Raw genomic sequence first — 15722 nt, forward strand, 5'->3', positions numbered from 1 at the left:
GAATGTGATTCTCCCAGCTCCGTTCTCCTTTTTCAAGATTGTTTTGGCTATTTGGGGTCTTTTGTGTCTCCATATAAATTTTAACATTTTTTGTTCCAACTCTGAAAAAAGTCATTGGTAATTTGATAGGGATCTCACTGAATCTGTATATTGCCTTGGTTATTATGATCATTTTAACAATATTGATTCTTCCAATCTAACAACATGGTATATCTTTCCATTTGTTTGTGTCATCTTCAATTTCTTTTATCAGTGTCTTATAGTTTTCTGAGTACAGGTCCTTTGCCTACTTGGGTAGGTAAATACTAGGTATTTTATTCTCTTTGGTGCAATGGTAAATGGTATTGTTTCCTTAATTTCTTTTTCTGCTGTTTCATTGTTAGTGTATAGAAATGCAACTGGTTTCTGTATATTAAATTTATATCCTGCAACTTTACCAAATTCACCGATGAGCTCTAGTAGTTTTCTGGTAGCCTCTTTAGGATATTCTATGTATAGTATCATGTCATATGCAAACAGTGACAGTTTTACTTCTTCTTTTCCAATTTGGATTCCTTTTATTTCTTTTTTTTTTTTCCCTCTGATTGCTATGGCTAGGACTTCCAAAATTATGTTGAATGAAAGTGGTGAGAGTGGACATCCTTGTCTTGTTCCTGATCTTAGAGGAAATGCTTTCAGGTTTTCACCATTAAGTATGATGTTAACTGTGGGCTTGTCATATATGGCCTTTATTATGTTGAGGTATGATCCCTTTATGCCCACTTTCTGGAGAGTTTTTATCATAAATGGATGTTGAATTTTATCAAAAGCTTTTTCTGTGTCTATTGAGATGATCATATGGTTTTATTCTTCCATTTGTTAATGTGGTGTATCACATTGACTGATGTACAGATACTGAAAAATCCTTGCATCCGTGCAATAATAAATCCCACCTGTTCATGGTGTATGATCCTTTTAATGCATTGTTGGAGTCAATTTGCTAGTATTTTGCTGAGGATTTTTGCATCTATATTCATAAATGATATTGGCCTGTAGTTTTCTTTTTCTGTGATATCTTTGGTTTTGGTATCAGGGTGATGATGACCTCACAGAATGAGTTCAGAAGTATTCTTTCCTCTGCAATTTTTTGGAATAGTTTCAGAGGATAGGTGTTAACTCTTCTCTAAATGTTTGGTAGAATTCACCTGTGAAGCCATCTTGTCCTGGACTTTTGTTTGTTTGGAGTTTTTTCATTACTGATTCAATTTCAGTACTGGTAATTGGTCTATTCATATGTTCTATTTCTTCCTGGTTCAGTCTTGGAAAATTGTACCTTTCTAAGAAATTGTCCATTTCTTCTAGGTTGTGCTTTTTGTTGGCATATAGTTGCTCAAAGTAGCCTCTTATGATCCCTTGTATTTCTGTGGTGTCAGTTGTAACTTCTCCTTATTCATTTCTGATGTTATTAATTTGGGCCCTCTCCCTTTTTTTCTTGATGAATCTCACTAAAGGTTTATTAATTTTGTTTATCTTTTCAAAGAACCAGCTTTTAGTTTCATTGATCTTTTTTCTTTTTAGTCTCTATTTCATTTATTTCTGCTCTAATCTTTATGATTTCTTTCCTTCTACTAACTTTGGGTTTTGTTTGTTTTTCTTTCTCTAGTTGCTTTAGATGTAAGGTTAGGTTGTTTGAGATTTCTCTTGTTTCCTGAGATAAGCTTGTATCACTATAAGCTTCCCTCTTATAACTGTTTTGCTGTGTTCCAGAGGTTTTGGGTTGTTGTGTTTTCATTTTCATTTGTCTCAAAGTATTTTTTTTATTTTCTCTTTGATTTCCTCAGTGATCCACTGGTTTTTTTAGTAACATATTATTTAGCCTCCATGTGTTTGTGGTTTTTGCAGTTCTTTTCTTGTAGCTGATTTCTAATCTTACAGCATTGTGGTTGGGAAAGATGCTTGATATGATTTCAGTTTTCTTAAATATACCAAGTCTTGCTTTGAGGGCCAGCCTGTGGTTGATTCTGGAGAATGTTCTGTGTGCACTTGAAAAGAATGTGTATTCTGCTGCTTTGGGATGGAATGCTCTATAAATACCAATTAAGGCTATAAGGTCTGTATTTCCATATTGATTTTCTGTCTGGATGATGTAAGTGGGGTGTTAAGGTCCCCCACTATTATTGTTATTGTAGGTTTCTCCTTTTATGTCTGTTAACAGTTGCCTTATATATTGAGGTGCTCCTATGTCGAGTGCATATATATTTACAATTGTTATATCTTCTTCATGGATTGGTTCCTTGAGCTTTATGTAGTGTCCTTCTTTGTTTTCAGTAACAGTCTTTATTTTAAAATTTATTTTGTCTGATATGCGTATTGCTACTCCAGCTTTCTTTTGGTTACCATTGGCATCGAGTATCGTTTTCCATCCCTTCACTTTCAGCCTGTATGTGCCTCTAGCTCTGAAATGGGTCTCTTGTAGACATCATATATACAGGTCTTATTTTTGTATCCATTCATCCAGTCTATATCTTTTGGTTGGAGTATTTAATCCATTTACATTTAAGATAATTATCAATATGTATGTTTTTATTGCCATTTCGTTAATTGTTTTGGATTTGTTTTTGTAGGTCTTTTTTTCTCTTTCTTTTTGTTTTCTTCTCTGCGGTTTGATGACTGTAGAGTTACACTGGTTTGCAGGTACCATGAGGTTTTGGTATAGAAATACACACACACACACACACACACACACACACACACATGACTGTTTTAAGTTGCTGATCTTTTAATTTCAAATGCATTTTAGATACCCTGCATTCATACCCTCCTCTCCTCATGATTACTTTTCTTGTTTCTAGTTGTGGCCCTTTCTTTTTTTTCCTAGAGAAGTTCCTTTAACATTTGTTGTAAAGCTGATTTGGTGGTGCTGAATTCTTTCAGCTTTTGCTTATCTGTGAAGCTTTTGATTTCTCCCTCAAGTCTGTACAGGAGCCTTGCTAGGTAGAGTATTCTTGGTTGCAGCTTTTTCCCTTTCATCACTTTAAATATATTGTGCCACTCCCTCTGGCCTGTAGAGTTTCTGCTGAAAAATCAGCTGATAATCTTATGGGAGTTCCCGTGTATGTTATTTGTTGCTTTTCTCTTGCTGATTTTAATATTTTATCCTTATCTTTAATTTTTATCAATTTGATTACTGTGTGCCTCAATGTGTTCCTCTCTGGGTTAATTCTACGTGGAACTCTCTGTACTTCCTGGACTTGGGTGACTGTTTCCTTTCCCAAGTTAGGGACGTTTTCAACTATTATCTCTTCAAATGTTTTTTCAGGTCCTTTCTCTCTTCTCTTTCTGGGACCCCTATAATGTGAATATTAGTATGCTTCTTACTGTCCCAGAGGTCTCTTAAACTATCCCAATTTCTTTTCATCCTTTTTTTCTGTTCTGTGGTAGTGATTTCCACTATTTTGTAGCTCACTGATCCATTCTTCTGCCTCATTTAGTCTATTCTTGGTTCCTTCTAGTGTAGTATTCATTTCAGTAATTGTATTCGTCAACTCTGTTTGGGTATTCTTTATATTTTCTAACTCTTTGCTAAAAACTTCACTCTGTACATTTATTCTCCTTCTGAGTTCTCTGATCATCTTCACAATCATTACTTTAAACTCTTTCTTGGATTGCCTATCTCCTCATTACTTATTTCTTCTTCTGGGATTTTATCTTGTGCCTTGGCCTGTGAGATATTCCTCTGCCACCTCATATTGTCTGTCTTTCTATTTGTATTTTTAGGTAGGTTAGTTATGTTTCTTGACCTTGGAGAAGTGGCCCTCTGTAGGAGACATCCTAGCACTGTCCCAGCAGTGCACTCCTCTCTTGTCATCCAAGGACCAGGGTCCAGCTGGTCCCAGCATGGAGTCCAGCCCACCTTTGCGGGTTCCTTCCACAGGCTTTGGGATTGTTGTTTTTTTACTTCGGCTGTCTGCCCCCGGTGGGTGAGGCTGGACTAGAGGCTTGTGCAGGTTCCCTGGCAGGAGGAGTTGGTGCCTGTCCATTGCTGGGTGGAGCTTGGTCCTGGACCTCTGGTGGGCAGGACTGTGTGTAGGGGCATGTCTAGAGGTGGCTGTGGGCTTAGGAAGTCTGCTGATGAGTGGAGCTGAATTCCTACCCAATATGTTGTTTGGACTGAGGCTTCCCAGCACTTAAACCTACAGGCTGTTGGGTGGGACTAGGTCTTGGTGCTTGGCAGATGTCAGCCTCCAGGAAAGCTCATGTAGATGAACACTCCCCAAATGTCCACCACCAGCTTTTATGTCCCCAGGGTGAGCCACAGCCATCCTCCACCTCCACAGGAGACCTTCCAAAACCAGCAGACAAGTCTGGCCCAGTTCCTATGAAATCACTGCCTCTGCTCTTGTTCCTGGGAAACACAAGATTCTGTGTATGCTTCCCAAGAGAATGAAGACTTTTTCTCCCCAAACCCCTTGGAGCCCCTGCAATTAAGCCCCACTGGCCTTCAAAACCAGATGTTCTGGAGTCTTCTCCTCCAAATGCCAGAACCCCAGGCTGGGGAGCCTGACGCGGGGCTCAGAACTGTTACCCCATGGGAGGGCCTTTGCAGTTCAGTTTTTCTTCAGCTTGTGGGTTGTGCACTCAGCGGGTACGGGGCCTGATTATATAGCGAGCATGCCCCTCCTACCATACAACTGTGGTTCCCGCCTTATGTTTCCAGTTGAAGATCTGTTTTGCTAGATTCCAGTCTTTTTTTCAATGGTTGTTTAGCAGTCAGTTGTGGTTTTGTTGTAGTCATGAGAGGAGGTGAGTTCATGGTCCTGCTACTCTACCATCTTGACCAGAAATACTGGAATGGTTTCATTAGAAATATAAAGGAAGCAATGAGGGGGAACAGCTGTAGTGAACTTAATTTTAACCAATAAAGATCTGGTTGATGACTGACAAGTGACCAGAAATACTTGGGAGAAAGGGATGATGTCAGTTAGAGTTAGTGCCTGGCCAGGCACAATGCTGGACTTGGATTAAGAATGGTGGACATGATGGCACAGCCATTACTGGGAACAAGAACAAAACTGTATGAATCTGAACAAAGTAGTGGTGTCAGGAGGACTCGTGTCCACTTGCACTTTTTAAATCTGAATTATTGTTCAAGTGTTTCATTTATTAACATAGTTATGTGATTCAAAACGTGAAGGGATACAAAAGGGAGTACAACAGAAATCTCGTCGCCTCTGCCCCTCAGCCACTTAGTTCCCCTCCCTATAAGCAATCTTTTTTACCAGTTTCTTGCAAATTCTCCCAGAGAAAATTATTTGCATATGCAATCAAATGAAATAATATACTTATCAAACCTAGGATCCTATGGATTGCAAGATGCACCATTATTATGGTTATATGTTATTAATATATATCCTATATATTATATGGTATGCTGCATTATATGGTATATATTATACATACACTGTAATTATTGTATGTTCTACAACTTAAAAAAATTTTTAAAGCACTGCCAATTAAACTACGATTTGCCATCTATTGTACAGTGAGTTCTAATTTCAGAGACGTCAAAAGTGAAAATACGTGCTTTTAGAATCAATGAGATATGATCTATATTCTTTCTTTTCAGATTTTACACAAAACATAGTAATGTGTGTTTATGATTCTGTCCTGTGCTTGTTTCAATCAACAATACATCTTGGAGCGTATTTCATACAGTATGTAAGGCATTTCCTCCTCCTTTTTTATGTGGGAGAACTGTGAAAAGAGGACTTGCAATGAGTATGTTCTAAGACAGGAAGTGAAAAAAACCAAGGAATAGGATACTCTTTGAAAAAGATAGTGAGTTAACTCCAGGTGACTGAAAGAAAAAAATAGTAACACTTACTTTGCTTGTTTCTTCGCCAAGGATAATGATACTCAGATTGGAAAGTGTAGGATAAATATCATGAAAAAAGACTCAGGTTTGCCATAAAAGAAAAAATGAATATTCTGGAGGAGTTGGGAGAGGAGTGGCCGCTAATGGTTATGGGTTTTCTTTTTGGAGTGATGAAAATGCTCGAAGATTAGGTTTTCGGGTTGCACAGCCCTGTGAATGTACCAAAAACCACTGAGTTGAATACTTTAAATTGGTGAATTTTATGTATGTAAATTATATCTCAATAAAGCTATTTAAAACATTAAAAAAAAGAAAAAAGGAAAAAGAAAAAAAATGAGATGCTGTCTAGATAGTTTACATGAGTTAAAGTCTCTGAGTCTGAACAAATACAAACCACAGCAGTGAAACATGGATATGACAAAATCATTCTTGGGAATTTGTGTGAAATAATGAAGAAAAAGAAGAGGTGACTGAAGATGGGGTAAAAGATTTTTACCAAAGCAGAAAATGTAGGTTATAGGAAATACAGACTAGTAAACTTTCCCACTCACAGCTTTTAAACTACATTATCAAAAAGATGATTTATTAGCATTTAAAAAGTGAAAATGTCATGCTTCTTTTTTAGATTTAAAGAAAAAGAGGTGATTAAAGGAACCAGAATGGGTTTACTAGAGATGTTATGCCATAGCTAGGGTTGTGGCTCTGGCTCGGGGAAAAGAGATGCTTTTAGTTAAAGAGATGCCTGTTTTGCCAGCAAACTAAATGAATGTGCCCTGCCAACCGTCAGGGGACTATTCCCTTCACCTGTGCTCTAAGTGACATGCTACGAAGAACAACAGGGTAAAAAATGGAACTGGACTCAAGTTCTGTCTCTGACACTACCTAGTAACCTTGGGAAGGTCACTCATTTTGTTTCTCCTTATCTAAAGTAAGGAGAATGTATTTATTGATTCCTAAACTCCTTTTTGAGAATTACATTTTAACCATAATCTGGTTATAACTATAGATATTATTACTATAATCCAGAAAATTTGGAAGATCTGGAGTTTATTGATGTAAGCAAAATGTCTGATGTCTTTCATGATATCTTTGTGGAAATGATGAGGAAACATGGATTAGGTTCCCATCTCGTTCCCCAATCAGGATGACATTTCTATACAACAAGTTGATTGATAAATCAAATAAAAACATAAGATTGGGAAAACCAGGGTTCAAAATCACCTCAAATTACTGAAAAGTTGCCTGATATCAATAAAAGGAAATTTAATAAAATTGACCTTGAACTCCTCTATTTTTATTGTTTTTTTAAAAAGTGATTTACAACATGGAGAAATTAGAACCCTCATAAAGTGCTAGCGGAATGTAAAAAATGGCGCAGACACTATGGAAGACAGTTTGGCGGTTCCTCAAAAAGTTGAACATAGAGTTGCCATATGCCCCAGCAATTCCACCCCTGGGTATATACCCATGAGAAATGAAAACATATGTTCATACAAAAACTTGTACATGAAAGCTCATAGCAGCATTTGTAACAGCAGAAAAGGAGAAACAATCCAACTGTCCATCAACTGATGAATAAGTAAATAAAATGCAGTCCAATGGAATATTATTCAGCCCCTGAAAGGAATAAAGTTCTGATACATGCTGCTGTGTGGATAAACCTTAAAAACATTGTCTTCAGTGAAAGAAGACAAAAACACAAAAGGCCACATATTGTATGATTCCACTTAAATGAACTGCCAGACTAGGCAAATCCATAGAGATAAAAGGTAGATTCGTGGTTGGCAGGGGGTAGAGATAGGGGTAATGGGGAATGATAGCTCATAGGTATGGGGGTTTCTTTTGGAGACAACGAACATGTTCTTGAATTAGATACTGGTGATGGTTATGCAGTCTTGTGAATAAACTACATACCATTGAGTTGTATATTGGAAACTGTGAATTTGATGGCATGTGAATCTAAAAAATTTAACTCTTAATCTAAAAAGAGTAATTTTAAAGATATTTACAGAAATTCAGGCTGAGAGACCAGACTTCATGGTTTAATAAGGTGAAAACTGTAATTTTTGAGTTGGCTATGAGCTCTTAAATGAATCACCAGACTGAAATGGCTGCTTTATGAAGCACTCCATCTTGAGTTTCATTAGCACTTACTGAGAACATATTGAGAATTAAGCCAAGCATTTCCAGGATCGTCAGAACAACTCTGTAAGTGGCTGTTACTATCCTCATGGTACAAAAAAGGAACCTGAGATTAAGTGACTTGCCTGAGGGCACCCAGCTAGAAAGGGGAGAGCCAGGCTTTGAACCCAGTTCTCTGACTGCAGGTCCTGTGTACCTGACCACTGTACCACACTTGTATTAAGAAAAGATGAAAGTACAGATCAAGGGAGGGGATAGCCTGACAGCAGACTAAACTCATCATACTTCATCTTGACCACAGTGGCCAGTTTTGAAAAGCACACTGCTGGTTTTAGATTATGTCCATAAGCTCTTTGATGCTGCTCCCTTCAAAAAGTGAAGTCACATTTCCCTCCTTGAGTATGGGCTGTGCTTAGTAACTGACTTCTGTAGAACAGAATAAAGTAGAAGTAATAGTGTTGTAATTGTGATATTAGGACATAAACTATATTATAGCTTCCCTCTTGCTGTCTCTTTTGGATCACTACCTCTGGAGGAAGCAAACTGCCATATTTTGAGGATGCTCAAGCAGCCCTATGGAGAAGTCCCCACGGTGAGGAACTAAGGCCTCCAGAAACTCAGGCCTCCTGCCAAAACCAAGCAATAACTTGCCAGGCATGTGAATAAGCCTTCTTAGAAGCAGATCCTCCTATTCCAGTCAAGCCTTCAAATGAGTGACTCTTGATTGAGACCTCATGAGAGACCCACAGCCAGAACCATTCACCTAAGTCATTCATGGATTCCTGACTCTTTCTTTTTGGAACGATGAAAATGTTCTGGAATTACACAGTAGTGATAGTCTGAAAACCTTGTGAATATACTAAAAATCACTGAATAGTACACTCAGAAATGGTGTAAAACAATATATACTTAAGGCTTTAAACAAATTAGTTTTAGGGTAATTTGTTTCACAGCAATAAATGACTAACATACAACTTTAAGGGGTACTGACAAACCTAAGTGTGTCCCAAGAAGGATGACCGGGAGGTCCCTAGGGTGGTTTGAAGCCCTGTCATGTGTGGAATGCACTTGAGGTGTTTTTGTCTGGACTAGGGAAGGACCTGGCTTCTGTGTGCAAATATCTTCTAACAGGATGACGTCAGCATCAAGTCTGAATAAGATGTCCCTTGTCATATCCCACCCCTCAACAGCAATGATCTGGCATCCATCCATAGACAGAAGTGCCGTGTGGGAGCTGTGGGATCCAGCGTCATGCCAAGGAGCCTGGGAGGAATCTTGCCCACCTGTGTGTCAAGTAATAAGCATCCAGACCTCAAAGCCATGAATGGGCTCCAACTCTTCTTGACCGTAGATGGAGAGCTCCTGGAAAACACTGTCTTAGACAATCACCCATGGATGAGAGAGTCTTTGTGGAGTCCAGATTTCCAGGGGAGATGTTCCAGTGTTCTTTGCTGGAGCAAAGAAAACACATGTTTGGACTCATTGGAAAGGTTAATAAAGACCAGAGGAAGTGATTGCTACTTCAAATGCAAAAACAGCAATGCAAAACTTAAAGGAACATGAAAAATCAAGGAAAAATGATGTGAAACAAAGGACTGTGAAAATTTTCTAGCAAATGACCCCAATACCATGGAGATCTACTATTTACCCAAAAAAGAATTCAAAATAGCTATTTTAAGAAAACTCAACAATACTAAGCTGTTTTTCTGAAAAGATAAACAGAATTGACAAACCTTTAACTAAACTAAGAAAAAAGCAGATTCAAATAAATAAAATCAGAAATAGGAGAAACATTACAATGATACTATAGAAACAAAAAGAATCATAAAAGACTACTATGAATAATTATACACCAACAAGTTGGACAATCTCGAAGAAATGGATAAATTTCTAGAAACATACAACCTATCAAGACTGAATCATGAGGAAACAGAAAATCTGAACAAACCAATAATGAGTAAGGAAATTGAATCAGTAATCCAAAACCTCCCAACAAAGAAAAACCAAGGACCAGATGGTATCCCTAGTAAATTCTACCAAATATTTAAAGAAGAATTAACACCAATCCTTGTCAAACTCTTCCAAAAGATTGAAGAGGAAGGAACACTTCCAAACTCATTTTACAAGGCCACCATTACCCTGATGCCAAAGCCAGATAAGGACACTAAAAGAAAACTATAGACTAATGTCACTGATGACTATACATGCATACATTTTCAACAAAATATTAGCAAATCAAATTCAATAACATCATGATCAAATGGGATTTATCCCTGAGATTTAAGAATGGTTCAACATATGCAAATCAATAAATGTGATACACCACATTAATAGAATAAAAGATAAAAATTATATGATCATCTGAATAGATGCAGAAAAAACATTTGATGAAATACAACCTCCTTTCATGATAAAAAAAAAAAAAGTCTTAATAAATTGAGTTTAGAAGGAAGAATGAGTATGGAAGGAATGTACCTCAACATAAGAAAGGCCATGTATGACAACCCCACTGCTAACATCATACTCAAGGTAAAGGGTTGAAAGCTTTTCTTCTAGGATTAGGAACAAAACAAGGGTGCCCTTTCTCACTACTCCTATTCAACATGGCCCTGGAAGTCTTAGCCAGAACAGTTAGGCAAGAAAAAGAAATAAAAAGCATCCAAATTGAAAAGGAAGTAAAATTATGTCTGTTTGCAGATACTATGATCTTATATGTAGAAAATCATAAACACACCATCAAAAAACTGTTAGAACTAATCAATGAATTCAGTAAAGTTGCAGAATATAAAACCAACATACAGAAATCAGCTGCATTTCTATATACTAACAATGAAATATCTGAAAAAGAAAGTATCCTTAAAAAAGGAGGCAGACCTTCTCTATGTGACTCCAGCAAGCAAAAAAAAAAAAAAAAAAAAAGTAGACATAGGTTTGGATTCTCACTTACAGAGCATTTGCTAACAGTCATAACTGACCCACATGAGACAGTGACCCTTAAAGAGAGTTAACAGAAGGGGTCCAGCTGACACTTCATGCCACTATCAGAAATGGTGCTGTATGGGTTCCTATATGGTGACAAAGGATGTCTCCTTAGGGACATCCAAAGACATCTCCCCCAACCCCCACCCCATGGTATAGTATCCTGTTTTAGGCTATTCAGCTGCAACTCAGAGTGGACCACAGCTGAGCCATTAGTGTAAATGGATGTGAAGAGTTGTCCTCTCTATATTGTACTATAAGCTATTGGAGTTGAGGCTCTCTGACCAGTGCTGAACGCTGAGCAAAGAGGTGACAGCTAATATCCTAGTGGGACAAGGCTTTTCACAAAGATATTATTAACTTCTGCACAGGCTTCTAGAGTTTTCAGTGTGCTGTCTCATTGTTTGAAGTCAGCACTGTGAGTAGGTGGCAGGGATGACTCGCCTCTTCTGTGTAGATGAGGACACTGAGGCTCAGAGCCAGTAAGTGATTCACTGGGAATCACAAAGCTGGTAACTGGTCAGGCAGAGACTTAGAACCTGAATCCAGTCCAAGTTCTAAGGAAACCTGAACTGCAGATCCTGCTGGGCAGTGACCAGAAGAGTTTTTGGTAAACTCTGCAGCTAAATAGAGCAAACAGACCTGTGAAGGAGAGATCAGTCTTAATGCATATTCCCAGAACAGTTTTCCAGAGATACCTTCCACCTGCTTTTTCTGAACCAAGCGTATTAACTGAAGGAACAAGTGTGTGGCTGCTTGATTTGAAAATCAGACAGTTGAACAGTTTCCTGGAAAAGGACAGTTACCTCCCAAAGGAGATAGGCCATGAAAAGGAAGCATCATTTTCCCAAACTTTGGGGTACAAGAGAGAAATTGGTGATACTGACCAGGAAATTGGGGGTTAAAAACTTATATTCTTCATGGTATGCTGAACCTTTTTCTCTTAAAAATTTAGCTGATGCTCACTGGAAAATTTCTTACAAGGATTGGTGGGAGAGTCTGGCACTGTTCCCAGTGACACCACCCTGAAAGCTAATGGCCCTGTTTAAACAGGGTGAATAGACCTGTCCCAGGACAGTGTGTTCCGTAGGCTGAGGGAGGGTGGATTGGAGCTCAGGGAAAGCGGAATGGAAGTCAACAGAACTGCCTCCCTTTTCAAACAGACTTGTGGCTCACACCTGCCCTGCTCACCAGACCTGGGTTGAAACAAGCTGCAAAGCCCAAGGTAGGCAACTACCTTATCATTTCCTTTCCGAGTGACCCGTGGTCCCATGAAAATGGGAATACTACTACTACCCACCTCATGTGATTCTTGTGAGAATTGAATGAGATTGGGTAGGTAAAGCACCCAGCACCAGGCCAGGCTCACGGTACCTGCACAGCAAGCATTAGTTCCTTTGCTCCCAACTTATACTTCCAGCTGCATGAGTCTCCAACCATGTCAGTTACCTGGGCAGATTCACCTAGAGGAGTGAATCCTCCAAACGTGTTCTTTTTCTTATAGAAACAGGAAGGCTCTTAGAGAGACGGGGCCCTATGAGTTGTACCCCCAGAAATGAGAAAAGTTTGTACTGAACAATCTTCCATACTGTTTTATCTCACTTCCTTGTGCCCAGGGGGTGTGCATCTGAGAGACATATGACCAAGGTGAGGAGTAACATCTACAGGCATGGTCGGGATGAAATGTGTGACCAGAGGGCTTATGAATTCGTCTTTGAGGATGGACAAGGCATAGGCTAATTGGCCCATTTGGGGTCAAGGCTGAGACTCTGAAGAAAGGCTGACCCTATAGAGTCGTGACCAGCAGGCTTCCCCTTCTGGGTCTTGATTTCATTTAAACACTCAGCAATTCCATGCCACCTGGCTTAGTTTCCTGTGGCGACTGCAACAAATTACCATAAACTAGGAAGTTTCAAGCATCAGAAATTGTATTCTCTCACAGTCTGGAGGCTAGAAGTCTGAGATCAAGGTGTCCATACAGCCTTATTCCATCTGGAGGCTGTAAGAGAGAATCCTCCCCTACCTCTTCCAGCTTCTGGGGGCTGTCAGCGTTCTTTGGTCTCCTTGGCTTGTGGCTTCATCACTCCAGTCTTTGCCTCTGTCTTCACATCGCCTTCTCCTCTGTGTCTGTGAATCTCCTCTGCTTCCCTCATATAAGGATACCTTGTCATTGGCTTTAGAGTCTACCCAGATAATCCAGGATATCTCCTTATCTCCAGATCTTTAACTTAATTACATCTGCAAAGACCATGTCTCCCAAATAAGATAACTATCACAGTTCCAAGAATTAGGTTCCAGAGATTAGGGTGTAGACTTATCTTTGGGGGACCACCATGCAACCCACTATACCACCTAAATCCTTTTAGAGAGCTGACCAACTAATTTACAACCATGTGAGTCCAAGTATTACTCCTTCCAGAGCTATTTGTGTTATAAATATATTAATCTAAAAGAAAAGGACAATAATTAATTCAAAAGGAAAAATAATCACTAATAGTGATATTTCAGGCACTATAAGGAACTGTTTCTTTTCATCAATTTCTCCTCAGAAAGTGCCCCAGAAGACTCCTCACTCCCACTTCTCACTGTATAGTTTTCTATCATACACTCATTCCTAAACTAATCACAGGCAAGGGGCATGCCTAATACTTCCTGGGATTGGCTTAGAGCCTTAGACTGATCAGGAACTCACCCCTGGGGCTGGAGAAGTGGGGAGGACCCAGCCTCTGAGAAAAACATAACCTTGCATCAATAGCAGAACAAAACAACCTCAACGAGGAAGTAGGGTTGCTGGTTCGCAATTGGAAGGTAACCACCAACGTCCACACTCCCTGTGAGCTGACCCTCTTCTGACAAGCTGTAGAGCTGGCCCTGCACAATGCTCTACCACATGGAACATACCTAGTTGGGGGCACTTGGCTGGAAGACTCAAAAAAGCATTTGGCACTTCTGCATGTGATGTCCTGAAACTTCTGAAGTGCAGGAGGCTATGGGAGAAGGCATTTGAATGAATTTCAACTGGCTTTTTTTTTTCCCGAATATTCTTTCAAAACAGACTTACCTTGTCATCAGGCAAATAATCAAGCATGTCCACTCAGTATTTTTTAAAAGATGGAGGTTTTCAAAGGAACAGGAAAAAAAGCTCTTTTCAGAACTCAGAATATCTCCTTAGAAAAATGATTGGCTATTCAGATATGGGTTGAAAACAGGTTGGCAAGAATTTAGAGGAAGAAAGAGCAAGATATCTGCATTTAAATCAGCCTGGAGACTGCAGGGAACTCAGCCATATCTAAATTCAGCCTGATTTTGAGCCTGTGACCTGCAGGTAAAGGGTACACCTTCTCCCTTCAGAGGAAAAGTCAAAATGGCAGTCTTCACGGAGCAGTCCCTGCCCTTGAGTTAGCCAGGACCCCACCTCTCACTAGCTCTACACCAGTGGGGCTTACATTTACTATTTAATACTATACCAGTTACACCCTATGAGATACTGCCTTGGATTGTTCTTGTTAGCGTTCTTGCCTTTCAAGGCTAACTTAAGATCCATCAAAGCACAAAGTAGACTCAGCATCTTACTAAGCAGTTCTGATGACAGCCTCAGTTTGGGCAGTGGTACGCTGGGAGAAAAGCTATTGCCCCCAGTATGCAGTTGTACTGCCATGCAAGGTATCCCCTCTTCCTCATGCCATTATGCCAGTGACCTCAAACTGACAGCCTACCAGCATGTCTGTCCTACAAGAAGTTTTCAATTTTCAAGTTAGTTGCCTACATTGAAAATGTCAAAAATAAAAGAAGGTAGTGTGTTGGATCTGAATATTTATTCTGTCCTTCCTAACCTTTCCTCTCCTTCCAGGACTCTAGTTACATATATACCAGACTGCTTAAAGTTGTTCCACACCTTAGTTGACTACCTTTTCATTAAAAAGGATTTTTTTCTCTCTCTCTGTTACATTTTGGATCATTTCTATTGATATGTCTTCAGATTCACTCAACCTTTCCTTCTGCAATGTCTGATTTGCCATTAACTGCATCTGATGTATTCTTCTCAGATTTGTATCTCTAGATGTTTGACTGGGGTCTTTTTAATAGTCTCTCTCTATTTAACCTTTTGAACATATGGTATTCATTTATAATAACGATTTTAACGTCTTTGCTAATTCTGACATCTCTGCCAGTTTCAATTGATTCATTTTTCTCCTTACCATAGGACGTATTTTCTTGCTTCTTTGCATACCTGGTCATTTTTGATTGGATGCCAGACACTGTGAATTTTAAGTTGTTGTACAATGGGTATTTGTGTTTTCCCTTAAATATTCTTAAGCTTTGCTCTGGGGCATAGCTGTTATTTGGAAATAGCTCGATTCCTTTGAGTCTTATTTTTTAATTGTTAGGCAGAGACGGTGCAGCGCTGAGTCTAGGGCTAACCAGTTCCTGACTAATAGGGCGAGGCCTTTCTAAGCACTCGATCTGAGGCACTGTGCATGATGAGCTTTCTCACTCTGGCTGGTGGGAAGAGGCAGCTTTCCTAGCACCAGGCACTACTCCCTCTAATCCTTTCAGGGGGTTCTTTCCCAGGCGAGTGGTTTCCCCACGTACACTAATCTGCACACTAATCAGGGCCCGAATCCTGAGCAGCCCCTCTGTGTAGTTCTCACCTCTCCAGTACTGTCATTCATACCAGCTCTAGCCACTGTGGTCTCCCCAGACGGTTAGCCCCACCTCCTCAGCTCAGCAGTCCACCAGGCTCTGT

Source organism: Camelus ferus, chromosome 15 (genome assembly GCF_009834535.1).
Source record: "Camelus ferus isolate YT-003-E chromosome 15, BCGSAC_Cfer_1.0, whole genome shotgun sequence".
Taxonomy (NCBI): Eukaryota; Metazoa; Chordata; class Mammalia; order Artiodactyla; family Camelidae; genus Camelus; species Camelus ferus.